The sequence below is a fragment of the Trichoplusia ni genome, chromosome 3 (assembly GCF_003590095.1).
Source record: "Trichoplusia ni isolate ovarian cell line Hi5 chromosome 3, tn1, whole genome shotgun sequence".
Classification (NCBI taxonomy): Eukaryota; Metazoa; Arthropoda; class Insecta; order Lepidoptera; family Noctuidae; genus Trichoplusia; species Trichoplusia ni.
Window position 1 is genome coordinate 1,443,649 of NC_039480.1, and position 16,108 is coordinate 1,459,756.

At 34.4% G+C, this 16,108-nt stretch overlaps 1 protein-coding gene across 1 annotated transcript in view; it reads left to right on the plus strand.

The window, feature by feature from the left end:
• Positions 1–8,652: 8,652 nt before the first annotated feature.
• LOC113508816 (protein tiptop-like) overlaps positions 8,653–16,108 on the plus strand; it is a 223,506-nt gene continuing 216,050 nt past the window's right edge. The window contains exon 1 of the mRNA XM_026891944.1: positions 8,653–9,116. The gene's annotated coding sequence lies outside the window, so the exon portion shown is untranslated. The remainder of the gene's footprint in view (positions 9,117–16,108) is intronic.

Genomic DNA, 16,108 nt, shown 5'->3' on the forward strand with positions numbered 1-16,108 from the left:
AAGTTTTTCATCATATGAATAAAACAGTGATGGTAAATCTTGTTAATTGACGATGTCAATGTAAACATCCAAAGAATTATAAACGGAAAATGCTTTAGACCACTTAAATGTTACAATACAACAATAAACATATGTGTCATTCAAAGAAAACAAAAAAAAAATAGTTTACCTTTCCTAACATTCTATTAGACTTTTATCCTGTACGTACAATTTTAATACAGTCATAGTGTCCTCAGTTTATAGAGTGGTCGGTGTCGCGTGGGACGGGCAGGCCTAATTAAAGGCAGAATAACGTAACTTATTGTGAGTACAGCATGCCAGCATGCAGCCTGTGGTATGCTGGACCAGTTAAATGTTGATATAAACCTTACCGAGCACCTAATTATGAATTCTTTTGAAAATGAATACTCAGGAATGCTAGCTGTGTGTGAGAAGTGACATTTCTTCGAGTGCTGACGCCATTAAAAGCTTAAATGGGTCACATTTTCCCACTACTGGACACAGGTCTTTATCCTCACTAGCCGCGGATTGGTGATTTCAGATTCGTATATTTGGAATCCAAATTTTATCGCGATTTTTTCCTTTTTTCCGCCGTTTGTCACTTGCTTCTGAGAATCAATAAGAACGTAGATATAAATATAAAACACTCATATTGGTCCTTTTCCTGATTGAGTTCAAACCTGCAACTCCTGTATATAAATCCATGCATAGAACCACTACGACCTGTATAAGACTGATTCAAAGACAAAGTCACGTTACGTTGAAAAATAATGTACGTCTAGTATACATTTGCGAAGAATGAACAAGCACCTGCTTAGTTCACATACAAATCAAACCTAACACGTTACACGCCTCAACAAATTACTTCAAAACACTCCACAACAAACAAATACTAAACGACAATTAAATAAAATTTCATCGCAAAAAAATACATAATTTGTTGGTAACGTATCGCGTAGCTCGTAAAGTAACGTAGGTCGTTTCGGCCTTGACATTCGCGAGCGAGTGACTGAACGGAGTGAACCCATTCATAAATTGACTGAATGGGACGCACCTACGCGCCGGCAACACTCCGCGGTCCGACGGACCAAAATATAAGGAAAAATGAATGAGGACCATTAACAAGGGATTTATTGTGTTTTAAGTTTACGACGTTTTAAGTAAAAATCTTTATAGAGTATGGAGTTTGTAATGTTAAATGATTTTTAAAACCTTGTTCGCGCCTCTTGGCCTTGACCGAGAGTTTTAAAAGCTCAGAAGCGATGGTGCTACGTGATGGTGCGCCAGCTTTTACTGTGAGTAATGCTATGCAGGAGAATTTAAAGTGTAGGAATCTATTATCTTTTTGAAGTTGTCCTAAGGACCAATATTATTGATATATATTTAGAGTGATTTTAATTTTATACCTTTAACAATTAATAACTTGGCAAAGCTGTTCAGTTCATTACATACGTTATATTTTCTTATGTTGATACAGAACAGTGAAAAAACAGTATAACTAGTCATACCCTCATAAAAATGTAGCCCACTCGCAATTATCCAATAGATATCGATAAAAAACCATTAAACACTTCTCGATAACCAATACTTACCGGGAAGGTTGAGTGGGATGTTATACGACCAAAAATTATACGCGCTTTAATGTTCTGCGTATGTACTGTTGTATAACCTCTTTAATTTGGTCGAGTATCCCGCGATTGCGGTCGTGAGTCACATTTTTACTAACTTGTTTGTGTTTATTGTTTGTTGGAACTAATGTTGGGTGTTGGCGACAATGTTGGGGATGTCGCGATTTCTGGCCTATTGAGGTGTTTGTAGAATGAGTTTTGCTGGAATATTAAGACTTGTATGCGGTGCTAGGTGTAAAATGGTACTAGGTTATTTTTTAATATAATAATGCGGCAGTATTATGTTATGGCTTAAGATTTTTGTAATTATTTGTCTTAAGAATATTTTTGCCTATCCAAGATTCTTTGCCAAAATGTACTTTTTTATACTGTCTTTTCATCAATAACATAGTTTTTCTTTCCCCTTATTTACTGACCTTTGTGTCCCACAAAAAGCTATGTAAATGATTGTCCATGAATTCCGTGGGCATAATTAAAGCTGGTGTAACTATGTAAATAGTTTCTTAATTACTTGTGATATAAATCTTCAGTATCGACTATCGAGTGATCGTGTTATTACTGGCTTAGTGGTTTTTCGACAGGCATTAATGAATATGCGAGCTTGATTAGACTATATTGTGGGTTATAAGTAGGGGGTCCATGGTATCTGTTTATATAGGAAGTTATCGACGAGAGTAAAATTTATAATTTCAAAATTTTGATGGTAGGTTTTGTGGTCTTTTCTTGGTATTTTTGATGAGCAAAATTTATAAGAATGTTGTAGTTTCTATGATCTGGAATGTTTTTGAAATATGCTCCCCTTAAACAACATTCATCCGTGGAACAGGCACAAAATTATCGTCCTTAAAGAACATTTTAATCCTCTCTAGGTACTCTATCCTTCAAATTGAATGAGAACATCTTCAAACATTATCAACTAATTATAACACTCATACACGCCTATTACTGAAAAACTTTCTTTTTACCAAATAATAATAGGTAGTCTCTACCTCGCATACTCTATCCCTATTTATCCCAAATCATATCCACCCTAGTTCCGTGCAATCATTACAGCGGGTGAAGCACGATGCGTTAACTAGTTAAGCGCATCGGGCTTGCGCTTACGTCGTTCATCAACGTCCTTCCATATTCACCACACACCAACTACCAAGTTTGTTTAACAAATATTTGTTTAGAACTACTCAAGTTGTGTTACTCAATTCTAGTCGTGCATGAGATATGTAAATAGGGGTTTTTCAAGGAGGTATACCTATTTCATGATGTTTTATGATTTTTAGTTTTTTTTTTATTGATTAATGTGTTTGTGTTTGTAAAGTTTGATAGGAACTTTTCTCTTCTAATTATTTTATTCGATTTGTGTTTAACGTAAATTTGACTGTCCCATTGCTGAATACAGTTAGGTCTTCCATGTGGACTTGCGACTCTCTGTGAGCTGGCTTATTTTTCTATAGAAATAAAAGGTATATTATACGTATTTTCCTAAAATTTACACTTTAGCAATGCATTGTTTGTTTTATTGCTGAGCATGAAAAGTTATTTATAATTTCATGCCGTCCTTTACCTTGCCCTTAAATTACAAAACGCGATAATAAATTAAGTAACATAATTAGCCTTAGGTCTTAATACTATCGTGTATCATAAACCGACTTAAGAATAACCATACAAAATTATCAATTAAAACTAACACAGACAGCATTTGACGCATCATACATCAATGACTTTACGTTTATGAGGCTATGAGTGCGTGCGAAGAGCATATTTATTATGTGGCTGGGGGTAGGGGGTAAGCAGGGGTAATTAAAGCCGGGCCGCGTGCAACTCGGCTCGCCTTCCGACGTCGCTTCCTTTGCGAGAAGTTCCCTGCAGTCGGACAGCCGCGGTAACTGTTGCATTGGTTATGCTTTATTTGTATTTATCATATGGAGGAAACACGCCTGACTTGCTGCGAAGCTTTTTGTTCGGTTTGATGTTTTCGCGAACCTTTTTTCCAATATTGATAGATCGTAAAAAGGTGGATTAACATTCTCTTTGTTTAAGTCCAACTTTAATTGCTGGCTGGCCTTCTTAGAATGTTGGATTTGTAGCAAAAAATGTGACTTCATTTGCATCGATGGTGAACAGCTCACTGACGTAAAGCCTTATTATAGAGTCAGATATTACAATTAAATTTTGCGTGAGAATGATCACTTTAATACTATGAATAAATATTTACAGTGATGGATGATGTAATTTGCTTTTCGTGTTGCTAATTTATGGTGATTATTTATTTTCTTCTAAAATTGTGTTGCCATGAAAATAGAGCAAAACTAAATCCCGACTGCAGTCAAACTCATCCCAATTGACAATGATTCTTGTTTTTGAACCATCGCGAGCCCTAACCTAATTTGCGGTGCAACTGGTGCAATGCAAGAAAAACGGTGCGCCTGCGCAGCCTGTATAATTTAGCGCCATAAAGGATCCACGTGATGACAGTGCAGACATCACTGACCGCGAAAATTGCCAATTTTATGATCCGAAATTACATATGAAACTTATTTTGGTGTAGTTTGAAACGGATCCTGTGGTACGGATTTGGTCCTTGTGCCCTGGAGATAGAGGTGACTGGATGTTACATCGATGGCATGCTCGTTGGTCACGTGCGTCCGTGTCGTGAAGCCGTTGACTGATTGCTTTGATTGACGGCTCGTCTTGTTTGTCTGTTTGCATGTTCTGTGCCGGATTACAATTCAAATTACAAGTTTATTGGCGCTCTTACATATTTTATTCGATCACTTTAAATTGGTTTGAAAGTGTAGGTGTAGGGGTGACCATTAAGATTTGAACCCGGGAAGCGTGTTTACGACGCTGTAAAACACAACCTACGTGGTTTTATTTATATTTTATAGGTTTTGTGGGTGTTGTGTTTATTTATTGGCGAAAATAAGACAACAATAGTTTGAGTAACTTATCCTAATAATGTTGATCTGTTTGTGGAGCATAAATGTCTTGTATCCAAAGTGTAAACTCGCTGTAAATATACAGTACTTGTTTACAAGGTCATATTTTATCTGATATCAAGAATACTTATATAGACTCCATGTCAATATTTATGGAGTCTATAGGTAACATATATTCATTATGAAATAATTTGAAGAATGTTGTTCTTTTATATAAAGTTGATTCATATCATGGGTAACTGAAATAAAGACACAGAGGATCTATAAAAAACAGTTTCTTGCTTAAAACTCTGTTTCATGATTTGAAATCAATGTAATACGATGTAGTTCATTGTTTAGGCATCGCTTAGATAATTTGCTTGTTCGTGCCAAGCTCAGCATTCCCCTAAATAATTGAAGCTGGATCTAGCTGCTTAATTCTATCTCCACTGGTAACCTAGGCCAAAGCCTGAGCTTATAGGCTAGACTTTAAGTCACTGATAAAGTCATAAGACGAGATTGGAAGGGATAAATATTACAAACAAGTCTTTGAGATTTGTTGTTCAGGAAAGTCATTCTGGAAATGAAATTGCATTTCATTTTCCACTGAGTTGGTAGTTTCATTTGTGATCTTAGCAGTACCTACTACTGACACTACACACGTAGTAGGTTAGAAGAATAGTATGAGTTATCTTAACACCTAGATTATTAGCCTTAAGTGGAGGCTCGATTGCTCCAGATGTTTTTATCTGAGAATCATAAAGTTTACACTAAAAGTGCACCAATTAACGCATGCTGTGTTACTTAATGTTCGTTTCCAAGTCGCGAGATAACTGAAAGCGATTAAATTACTTCGCGTATTTTTATTGACATTGGGAGAAGACTTGTGTGGTAATTGTAACTAACTATTATGCATGCATAAAAATGCAGGTGTCTCTAATTACCCACGTTTTTATTTTCACAAAAACAATATAAGTACTTAAGAGTCGGTGTATCGGTTTGCATTTTATTCATCCCATTCTTAATCTCGAGATAAGTTAAAAACAAACCGAGGGACCACACAATTGCTTATAAGATTGCTGGAGGTCATTAACCCCCAACCCTCACGCGGGCCGATTAAGTCGCAATCAAACGTTGGCAACACGTCAGGAATCAACATAAACTGCCTTCGTTATGGTAAGAACGGATTTTTTGAAAGTTATCATACATATTAAAATTTATGAGGATAATAATCGTGTGTATATTTAGCCGGACGGGGGTACTACTCAGCGGGGGACGGATAAACATGACGGTTTATTGTGCGGCGCGAGGCGCGGAGACGAGAGCCGCTGATGTACTGACCCGGGGCTGATGCGGCCGAAATGGGTAGGGTTTTATATACCAAGTGTGAATGTTACAACTTTCATGATCTCTTAAAGAGTTTGAACTCCCACACATCTACTACTAAGACCTCTTTGCTGAAATAAGTAGTTCAACTAAATCAGCAAGTAGCACGTCAATGACGTCACACACATTCAGCGGTATCCGTGCCTACGTCAAGGTTTATAGACCATAATTTCAACCACAAGGACCAAAGTTCTATGAACGAGAAAATTTAATAAGATATCAAACACCAATTTATATCTATACTAAATAAAGTAATTTATATTTCATTCATATCACATCAAATTATAAAATGTATCAAATAAGAATTGAGCTTTAAAATGTATGATCCCATTCAACTATGGATACTTTCGAGTTACATAAAATTATGACAACAGTTGTAAAGTTGTTTAAATGTTTATAAAGAATTGTGTTATTTATTAACATAGTATTTACATAATATTGTATTTTTATTATCATGAATATGTGAGGAATGCAACCTCTGAGTACTTGTGAATAGTAAATGTATTAGGATTTTGAGGTAAAATGTTTGTTATGGTATAGGTTGAGTGACTATAGGGTGACTGTTGTAATAGATGAAGTGTTGATTTGCAAAAATCACTCTTACTGCTTTGCAATAAAAGTCAATGTTAAAGTGGTCCTTATGTACAGGTGGTGGTTTTTGTTTATAACGGGTTTAGCAGTAGGTATCTTCTAATAAAGAGGAACTATTGTTACAAACTAAAAAAAAAATATTCAAAATTTTATGAAGATTTTTTCACTTTTTGTGCTTAATATTTTTTTTTATTAATAGTTACCTACTTAGTGCTACATATCGATACAAGTTATGACAAGTAATTTTATAGCTACGGCTCTGACTAATCCAGTAAAAATACCCTACTTTATGAAAATTGCATCAACTTGGAATTTAATAAAATACAAACTTTTATGGACTTTTTATTACTTTTAATTTAAACTGTTCATCCAATACATGTGATACGTTATAAGTGATGTTTCAAAGCGATTTAGATTAAGTGAGAATTAAAGTGTTGGCGAGAGAGTGCAGGGACCTGTTGGCGCGGCCGAAAGGACCACATCACAATAAATTCGGCTCTAAGGTCTGAGTGACACTATAAAAAACCTCACACGTGACAATCATCAAAGTTTATCAGAACTTCGTCAGATTTCGTAAAACAGAATATTACATTTTTGCTTAATAAGCGAACTTAAACGCAAATAAAATTATATTGATGAAAAAAAAATCGGATTTTTACGATTCCGATCGTAAAATTACGTGTGTTTCGGTCATTATTGAATTTTGATGGTGTTATTCGATTTTCGCCTTTATTTGTATTAGCATAGTGTTGTATGTGAGTGAAGTTATGTGAAATGTTGATAGCTATGATATGTGAGAACAAAATGGAAATATGAGGATTTTTATGGAGTAGGTAACGTTTTAGAAAGACTGTTGATGCAAAACTTTTTTATTGAATATTTTATTGGTGCAGCTAATGAATTCTATATGAAATGCCATTTTTTTAGTGCAACCTACTGAAAAACTTCCCACTTATATTTAATTTTGATATTGCACCCAAGAGCCTATCTAGTTGGAATCAGTTCAAATATTTTAAATAAGTGAATACATTAATTGGCAATTTTTTTTTAATACAAAACTACATTTTTAAATAGCATCATCACCTTGTTATTACTTTAAACAATTACCTACATTTCAGAATAAACAAAAAAAAATACTCGAACATTTTATTTTTGTTCCCAAGTCGATCGGTTGGCCTAAAAAAATAACATTATCTAATACGAAAATAAATATGAATACCTATCTATTCAAATTAACAAAGATTAATAAAACTCAAAAATATGTACACTGAATTCAAAATAACTAAAAACATCCCATCAAGCAACATATAAAACAATTAAAACCTTCAAATCCAATTATTATTAAATTAACAATAGTTAACAACAATATAAATTAATTATAATATTAAAACAAATAAGTAAGGTAGGTTTTACGTAGGTACAACTCGTAACAAAAGTGAGTTACCAGTTAAAAGGTAGGAAGGCGGCGCGGTGCGGTGGGCGGGGGGCGGGGGGCGGGGCCGGCGCCGCCCCCGAGCGGGACGGCGACATGCACGCGCGCCCGCCTGCACCGGCCCCGTGCAAGGTCACGTCACTACACCATACACTTTTTGCCATGTTTTGACACACACTTTTTGATGTTCGCTATGTTTTGCTATACAATTTTTGCTGTTTTTATTTTTGTTTCCATTGAGAAATGGTGTTGTACCTATGGGGATTTGTGACTAAATATTTTTATGTATAAATAATTTTTTGTAGTTACTTGATTGTAATTAATTGAATTATGAATGAAAAAAATGATTCAATAAAGTGTAGAAGCAATTGTCTGTAAAAAATGTTGGCAAAATACATTTAGGAGTCCAAAAAACATTACTTTGGGAGTTTTCAAAAGTTTGTCTTAAACAAAACAAACAAAAAGTAAGAATAAAAGAAACTTAATTACACACTAATGTACAAGCAGTTTAATCTACAATACTCAAGCAATTTAATTGACAATATCAATCACAATAAGAATGCAGTACGTTGCAAAAAAACAGTTGCATCTTATGACGGGCGGACGTCGGGACGTGTGATTGAGTGCGCTAGTTCCGCGGCGGGCCGCGTGGCGCTGTCGTCGGCGGCGGGCGCTCGGCGCGTCACTCCGGCCGCGGCGCGCGACGCAACCGCATCGCCACCCGCGCTCGCTCCCGCCGCGTAAACACGCCACGATACTCGCGCAAAACGATCCCATCACATGTTCACGTGCTGTGCCAAATGTTGTGACCAGTTAACTTAGTGCCCCGTGATAGTGTGAAGTGACCCGAGCTGTGCGCTACCTGTCTGCTGTCAGCCTGTATACGTATTTGCTTGACGGACACCGTCGCAGCCCATCTGTTCAAATACGGCTGATTTGTTTAAGTTTACTATTGATGGATTGGAAAGAGGTTCAACGACATCGTACTTGGTGTTTGATGTGCTGAGGAATTCGCTTCACGTATTTCGAAAACAAATAGAAGTTTAGAAAACAATGGTTATATGAGAGGGTCTCGAGTGGCACTGCTTGCTTAGGTGCTCGCTGTGACAGGTGGAGCGCTGTTCTCATTGTCTGTCAAATAAGAATACTCATTGGGAAACTAAGGTGAGCATACTTCCAGTGTTTACGTCAAACAAATGCTAACATTCTACTTTTTTACGCTTACTAACTTTGTTTGACGCGTTTTAAGGTGCTTCTTTGTAATAAATATGTAGCAGTAAAGTATATTCGTGTGATGTAGATAGTTTAATGTTGTTCAGTTAAGTTCCACAATGCGTAGTGAGCTCTGAAAACTTTGTGACGGCAGCTGAATTCAGTAAGGATGCGGCGCCGGCCCGCGACGGTACTGTGCCGGCCGAGCGCGATAAAATGTTCTTAACAAAGAAAAAACTACATACTCAAGCTAAGAAGTATTACAAAACCACTTTTTATGAAACAAATATACTTCTTTTACTTCGATAACTTGTTCCCTTTGTTGTTGTAATAGTTTAACGCAGAGTTGTAAGAGAGTAAACTTTTGTAAAGTTGATGAAAAGTTTTATGTACGCCGGTTATGTTAGCTGGTTCAAAGAGATATCACGTATCGTTTGTAGCATTAATAAGGGGTATGAATTATATTATTTATTAAGTTAATAATTAACATTTTAATTCAATAAATTATTTTAGTTAACTGAAAATTAAGATTTACTAATTAAGTACATAAGGCAAATAATCTAATTTGTTTCTTCGTATAGCCAGCAACCTGTATCGATGAGTGATACGTATTTAAATATTTTCTTTCTAAAATGTTTAATTAATTGAAGTAATTATTTTTAATTTTAAACGAAAGAATAAAAATTAATCAAAAATATCTGAATGAAAGTAATACGAGAATTATGTTGAGTAACTATCCTTAGAAGTTACATAATTTCAACAAAACCTTTTCTCAACATTCTCATCAAGTCTCAAAGGGACACCAAGAATATCACGCCAAAAAAGAATCAAATATTTTTGCATGTATAGTGGGGTCCTTTTAGCCAGTCCGCCATCTTTATTTTTGTAAAGCAATGCACACAGTCGTCATTTTAAATAGTGGAGTGGCGCGCGCCCCGAGCGTCTGCAGCGCGTCTATGCAGGGCGCGGGGGGCGGGGGCGGGGGCGCGGGGCGCGGCGGGGGGCGGGGCGCCAGAGTGGGACGCCGCTTCATAAACATTGTGTACATAAAGACGTTTTGGAAAACGCAACATGCGTGCCCATGAGTTTTGGTTGTCGACACAGACGTCCAGTCGCTTCCAATTTTGATTTTTATATTTCTTTCTTAATATTTTTATTTTTTATGTTCTTGTATTGAAGATCAAATATTTTTCCAAAAAAATAATATTCTTTCGCATATTGAATGTCAAGGGATTTATTGAGATAAGTACAAGTTGAATATGGTAAATCCATCAATAGTTTTAACTTCAAACCTACAATAGACTAAAGGTCTTTCAAAATCCAACATTTTTGTACTTTATATAGGTAGATAATATAGATACGCAAGCTTTTATAATTAGACAATCCAAAAATTAACAAAAATGGCCGACCAAGACAATAGGTATGTAAATCAAAAAAAATAAGGACTCGCTCACAAGTTAATTAAATATTATCACAAACAGTTTAATTTTATTGTTGGTAATGAACGAGCATGGATTTTTGTATGAGAAATTTAGAAGCTGATAAAAAAATATAAAAAAATGCAATTAATTATTAAACAGCCTAAAATATGTAGAATTAAAGAATACCGTCTACGAAAAGAGGAATAATGTATTAAGTTATCTCCTGTGTTAACATTAGGTACATGTGAAAAATACTTCTTTAGCATTTGAAGAACCCTACTTTTTTTCATAAATATTGAAATAATAAAAATGTTACATATCTGTTGTTAAATTAAATCATAAACTCTGCTGAAATAATTTATCAAAAGATATATGTACCCGTCCAATATCCATAGTTCTTAACATATAGTCCTATTGGTCCTTATAGGCGCATAGGCACAAACAGCGCCTAGCTTGCATTACAGAAACTGACTGATTCCAGAACTTTCCATGCAGCCGTGTCACATCAATCTCGTAACAAATCCTTGTAATTACTTGAATAATGATGTTTTCGCAATATTTAATACCATTGTTTACCTATTTTAAGCATACTTACCAGAGAAACACGCGATAAATATTCAGATAAGTAAAAAACAAGGTGTTACGATGACAGATGACAGTGACGCATATTACCTGACAATCAAATGTCATAAATAATAATACAATAGAAGTTAATCATAAAGTTTGCTAGTAGTGTCGCAATCACGAATGACAATGATTAATAAATCGATTGAGAACGATTCGATTTTTATATCGATATCTACCCACGATATGCATAATGGAAAATGTATAAGCGCTGCATTCTGTATTGTTTAATCTTATTTATTTTATTGTTTTTTAATCTCTGATTATTGGTTTTTGTGCTATTAATAATTCTTACGAAATTGGCTTTTTGGTGATTTATTGATGATTCATCTTATTGTGAGCAGACAAGCTTCTCACAATATTATATTTTAATTTGAGTATTCATTTTATATTTTTGTAAAAATCATTATACAATATCTTGAAATCTTATATTTCGTGTCTCTACCTCTCAGGCGAATAGAATGACGTAGCGACAAGTAGATACAAATATAAGTTTATGTAAGTGCATCACAGGTACATATACCTACCTACACACATACATACATACATGTATCCCTTTTGTATCTTAGTTACAAAGAACTTAATTTTTTTGAAACACTTTCATTGATCATGTGTCTAACAAAAAAGCAATTCTAAACAATTATGTTTATAACATAAACTCAAGAAATAAATAAATTGTATTTTTCTTTAAAATAGTTCTTGTTAAGGATTAATTACCTGTAACATAAGGATCAGACAATGGAATGGATAATAAAACTTGAGTCATTTCTAGTGATAAGTGTGATAACGGTAATTAAACGGAAAATAGGACATTATACAATAATCTGTCGGCAGATTTGTTTGTTGTACCTAACACTTACTCTTCCATCTCTAATGCCTTGTTAACTTGATCTTATGTTTCACTAAGAGTAAAAGTCTTGGCTTGTCTTAAAATAAATAAATAAAAATTGATAGAATACACTACACATTTAAAAAATTACAACAATACTGTACAAGCTAGTATCAGCGGTGCTACTTAATTGAAAAAAGGTTTACCTTTGTTTAGTATCTAGTTACTTTTTTATTGCCTAGACAAAACAAACATTAAAAAAATGTTGGATTGCACAAATACCTTGGTCTAACATACTTAAAAAAAGTTCAATCATCAAACTAATATTCAAAAACTTACTTATCCATAGAAAACCATACCAAGACACATATTCGACATTACTAAATATTCCCTCCACGGTACAAGTATCAGTTATGCTTGTAATATTATTAAACAATTTGAACCCGACATTTTGAATATGACAAGTCAAATTTATAGACGCCATGTGACACGACATCTGCTAGATATTCCATAACTTGACTTGTTTATGGTACTCAATATATTATGTTTATGGTTTACTTTTTAGGGATTCCATTATTAATAACGTTTTTTGTTTTTAATTGAACGTTCGATGTGACTTTTTGAATTTAAACTGTGTTGTTTAAATTGTAAAAAATAATATTTACATGTTGGGAGTGTAGAGTTTTGTCATTGTTTTACAAGTGCCTGAGTTTTAATTAGTTTTTTTTTTAATTTGAATTTAGTATTCAATTCAAGAAGAGAGTAGTCATTTAATGTAAGTTAAATATGTTCTCACATTTTTCAAGAAACTAAGATTTTATCATGTGAGACTTTTTATTTTTGTTTTTTATAATAGGTACGTTTGACAAATACGGGCTTATAAAAAGGTAAAAAAAGACAACGTATGTCTGACCAAAATATTTACTTTTATAACGTTATAAATATTTTATTTTATACGAAGATAATTGTTACTTAATTTTCCATCAATATTAAAAAGCAATAAATAACTGCTTGCTGCTAACCATGAAGAATTTTGATCGCCCTTTGATATAGCGATATTAATTTCTTTCAACTTTTAAATACTTTATTTTATGACAATAGTCAGCTGTCTCATACACACTAATATAATAATAGCGTAATAAAGTAATCAGCAATGGCCAATTGTGGTCCTTTAGGCCTTATTCTTTGGCGGTCCTTTAAGGTCCTTTGGTCCTTATTGACGGCCTCTTAAGAACTCCTTATTGAGGGAACCTTTAGCTCCTTAGTAGTTATATTTGCAGGGAAATATCACCGTTTGAACTTTTAACTTTATTTGTCTGGTGTCGTTGTCACCGTGACTTCAATATGAAATACTATAGATACTACGTGTCTACGTACACGAATACGTGTCTCCATAAAGTTGAGTAAAGGTAATTAGAAAACGCATCCGTTCCAGGATGTATTGTCAAAACAGTTTACTAGGTAAACGGATCCTTTTTATTGTTTTATTTTTAATAAAAATATATTTATATAAAATTGTCATTCTTAAGAAAATTGAAATATCATGATAGGATATAAAACAATGCCATCAATTCGTTCAGTGGTCTGCTTTTAGTTCAAGCGCACTATATTACGAAATAAAATATAGTTTAAATTATTCATAACTCTTAATTTCATGAAGATCTAGTCACACAGGAATTAGAAGCAATTAAAGATAAGCTATTTGTTTATATTTATTGCGTGGAACATTTATGCACCATATATTGAGTAGGTGCTTAGTTTTAAACCAAAGCAGAAATCAGATTAATATGTGTATTGTCGAAAAACAAAGATTTAAATCAATCCGAGATCTCTGTCTACCAGTTCTTGAGTACAGTGTTGATGGCACACAAACACAGCCTGTTAGTAGTAGTAACAGGCGTAGGCTAGAACACGGAAAACGAGACACAAGAGACGTCAGTCAACATTAACGCTATTAGTCAATTTGTATAATAGACTCTCGTTTTTAACGAACAAATTTCAAAACAAACTAATAATATAATTAAAGAGGCGTTTCTCCGCTATAAACATATTTGCATAGACCACTGAACCAATTAGCTTGACCATTCGAAAGCCATTTGGGATCAAATGATGGAAAATGTAAATTTGCCTAGGTGTCGCCGCTAAACAAACACCCGAACATCCGTCTATACCCGATGCGTGACTGATTTAATGACAGACTGGCAATTAGCCGGCAAGATGGCCGCCTGCGCCCGCGCACCCAATGTCAATAACGCCATAAATCATCCGCCATATTTATTTCGTATGTTAAGTAATATTTATTTTTATTCGCGTTATTGGTACTAGTTTCTCGACTGGTCCCATTATTTATGTATTGATGTACCATTTTGAATTAAAATATAGTTTTTTTCGGATTCCGTCATTAAAATTTACGGCGGCTCTGGGTCCGATCAATGCGTTAACTGAAGCACGACACATAAATAACATACAAACAGTCCCACGGTTTGATAATCAAGAATGTATTAACAGATACATTTTTATGTATCCCGGTACGATTATTAACATCGATACGAGGTTTCTCGATACCCCAATCATTTATATTGGGTTATTTATATTATTTTTATGAAGTCCATCCACTGACTAGTGATTGAAATTAGATTTTTTATTCATTATAAGTTTTGTTGCTAAGCTCTCACTAATTCGTTATTATAACCAAAATGGTCGCGATATACATAAATTTTCACAGCCTTTTGGACATTTCATAAATTAATTTAACGTTTATTATAGTGATGATAAATTAAAATAATTTTATTCTGCATCAACAAATTAATGTTGTTTCAAATGGATTCATTGGCAATCGATAAAGCTACCGATTTTATTACTGGCCTCTAATATTTTTTAAATTTATTTATTGGTATTTATTGCTTTTGTTTACTGTTTAAAACATGGCAATGACATTTAGCTGCGGTAAAACGGAAAGCATTAACCCTTGAATGCGAAAAGTCAATCAAGCAATCAATCAGTTGTCAGGGAGGTGAAGCCGCAACACTTATTTAACTCATTTGACATTTAAAAACCCCTCGGAGCGCAGTGCGGCCGCGTCCTGGACAGCCTCTTTTTGTGTATGCCCAAAAATGTCCGTCAGACGTCTATTAACATAAATACGACATTAAACTGGAGTTAATTGACACATTTCACGATTTATAAGATAACTTACCTAGATGTGAAATCACTAGGAATTTTAGTGGAGCGATAAATAAAACTTGTTTTTTTTTTCTAATGGCCGCTGTCAAATTGGGTGTAGGCTAGCTCTGAGTTACAGTAGTTGTGTGCTTTCTGACTGATATATTGATGGCGTGACTGAAGAAGCGGCGATATGCATGTTCTAGTATGTAAACGAGGCTCATCTTGCATACCTCTACTATTGAAATGAATAGAATATACTCAACTCCGTTATACACACATTATCGTCAGTATGTTTACGGTAACATCTCAATTTATTGGTCAAACAGACAAAGATAAGTGCAGAAATCAATGCAAATCAAGCGATATCTCTTGAATTTATCTCATGACAGTAGTGAAAATATGACCAATACAGATAAGAACTGTGAACAGCCAAAATAAGGACGCGCGTGATAAAATGACGAATTTTATCTTTAGAACATAATATGTTTGATTAAGATAAGGTGTAGGTCAGTTATTGATAACAGGTACAATAACAATCAGTATAGAATCATAAGAATGTTATTAGCAGCCAGGGACCTATCAATTCAATAATGGCAACTTCCTTCTTGTATCCGGGATGGAACAAAAACCATCTGGACACACAAACAACAGTCATGTATAGATACCATCAATCGAGGAGTCTTAGATACGGATTGAATCTCGTCATTAAGCCAGTTGCAAAGTTTCATATCAGCTTTAAAATTACCCAAACAATTGTTCAGATATTTGTAAAAACGTATTAATCTTTCACACATCAAGGCTGAATGAGATCCAGGCCGGCTTTGATCAACCATCACTTAGCGTTCATCGAAGTATCGCACACGCTTCAAAATATTACACAATCGTTACGAAAAACTCTTAACAAT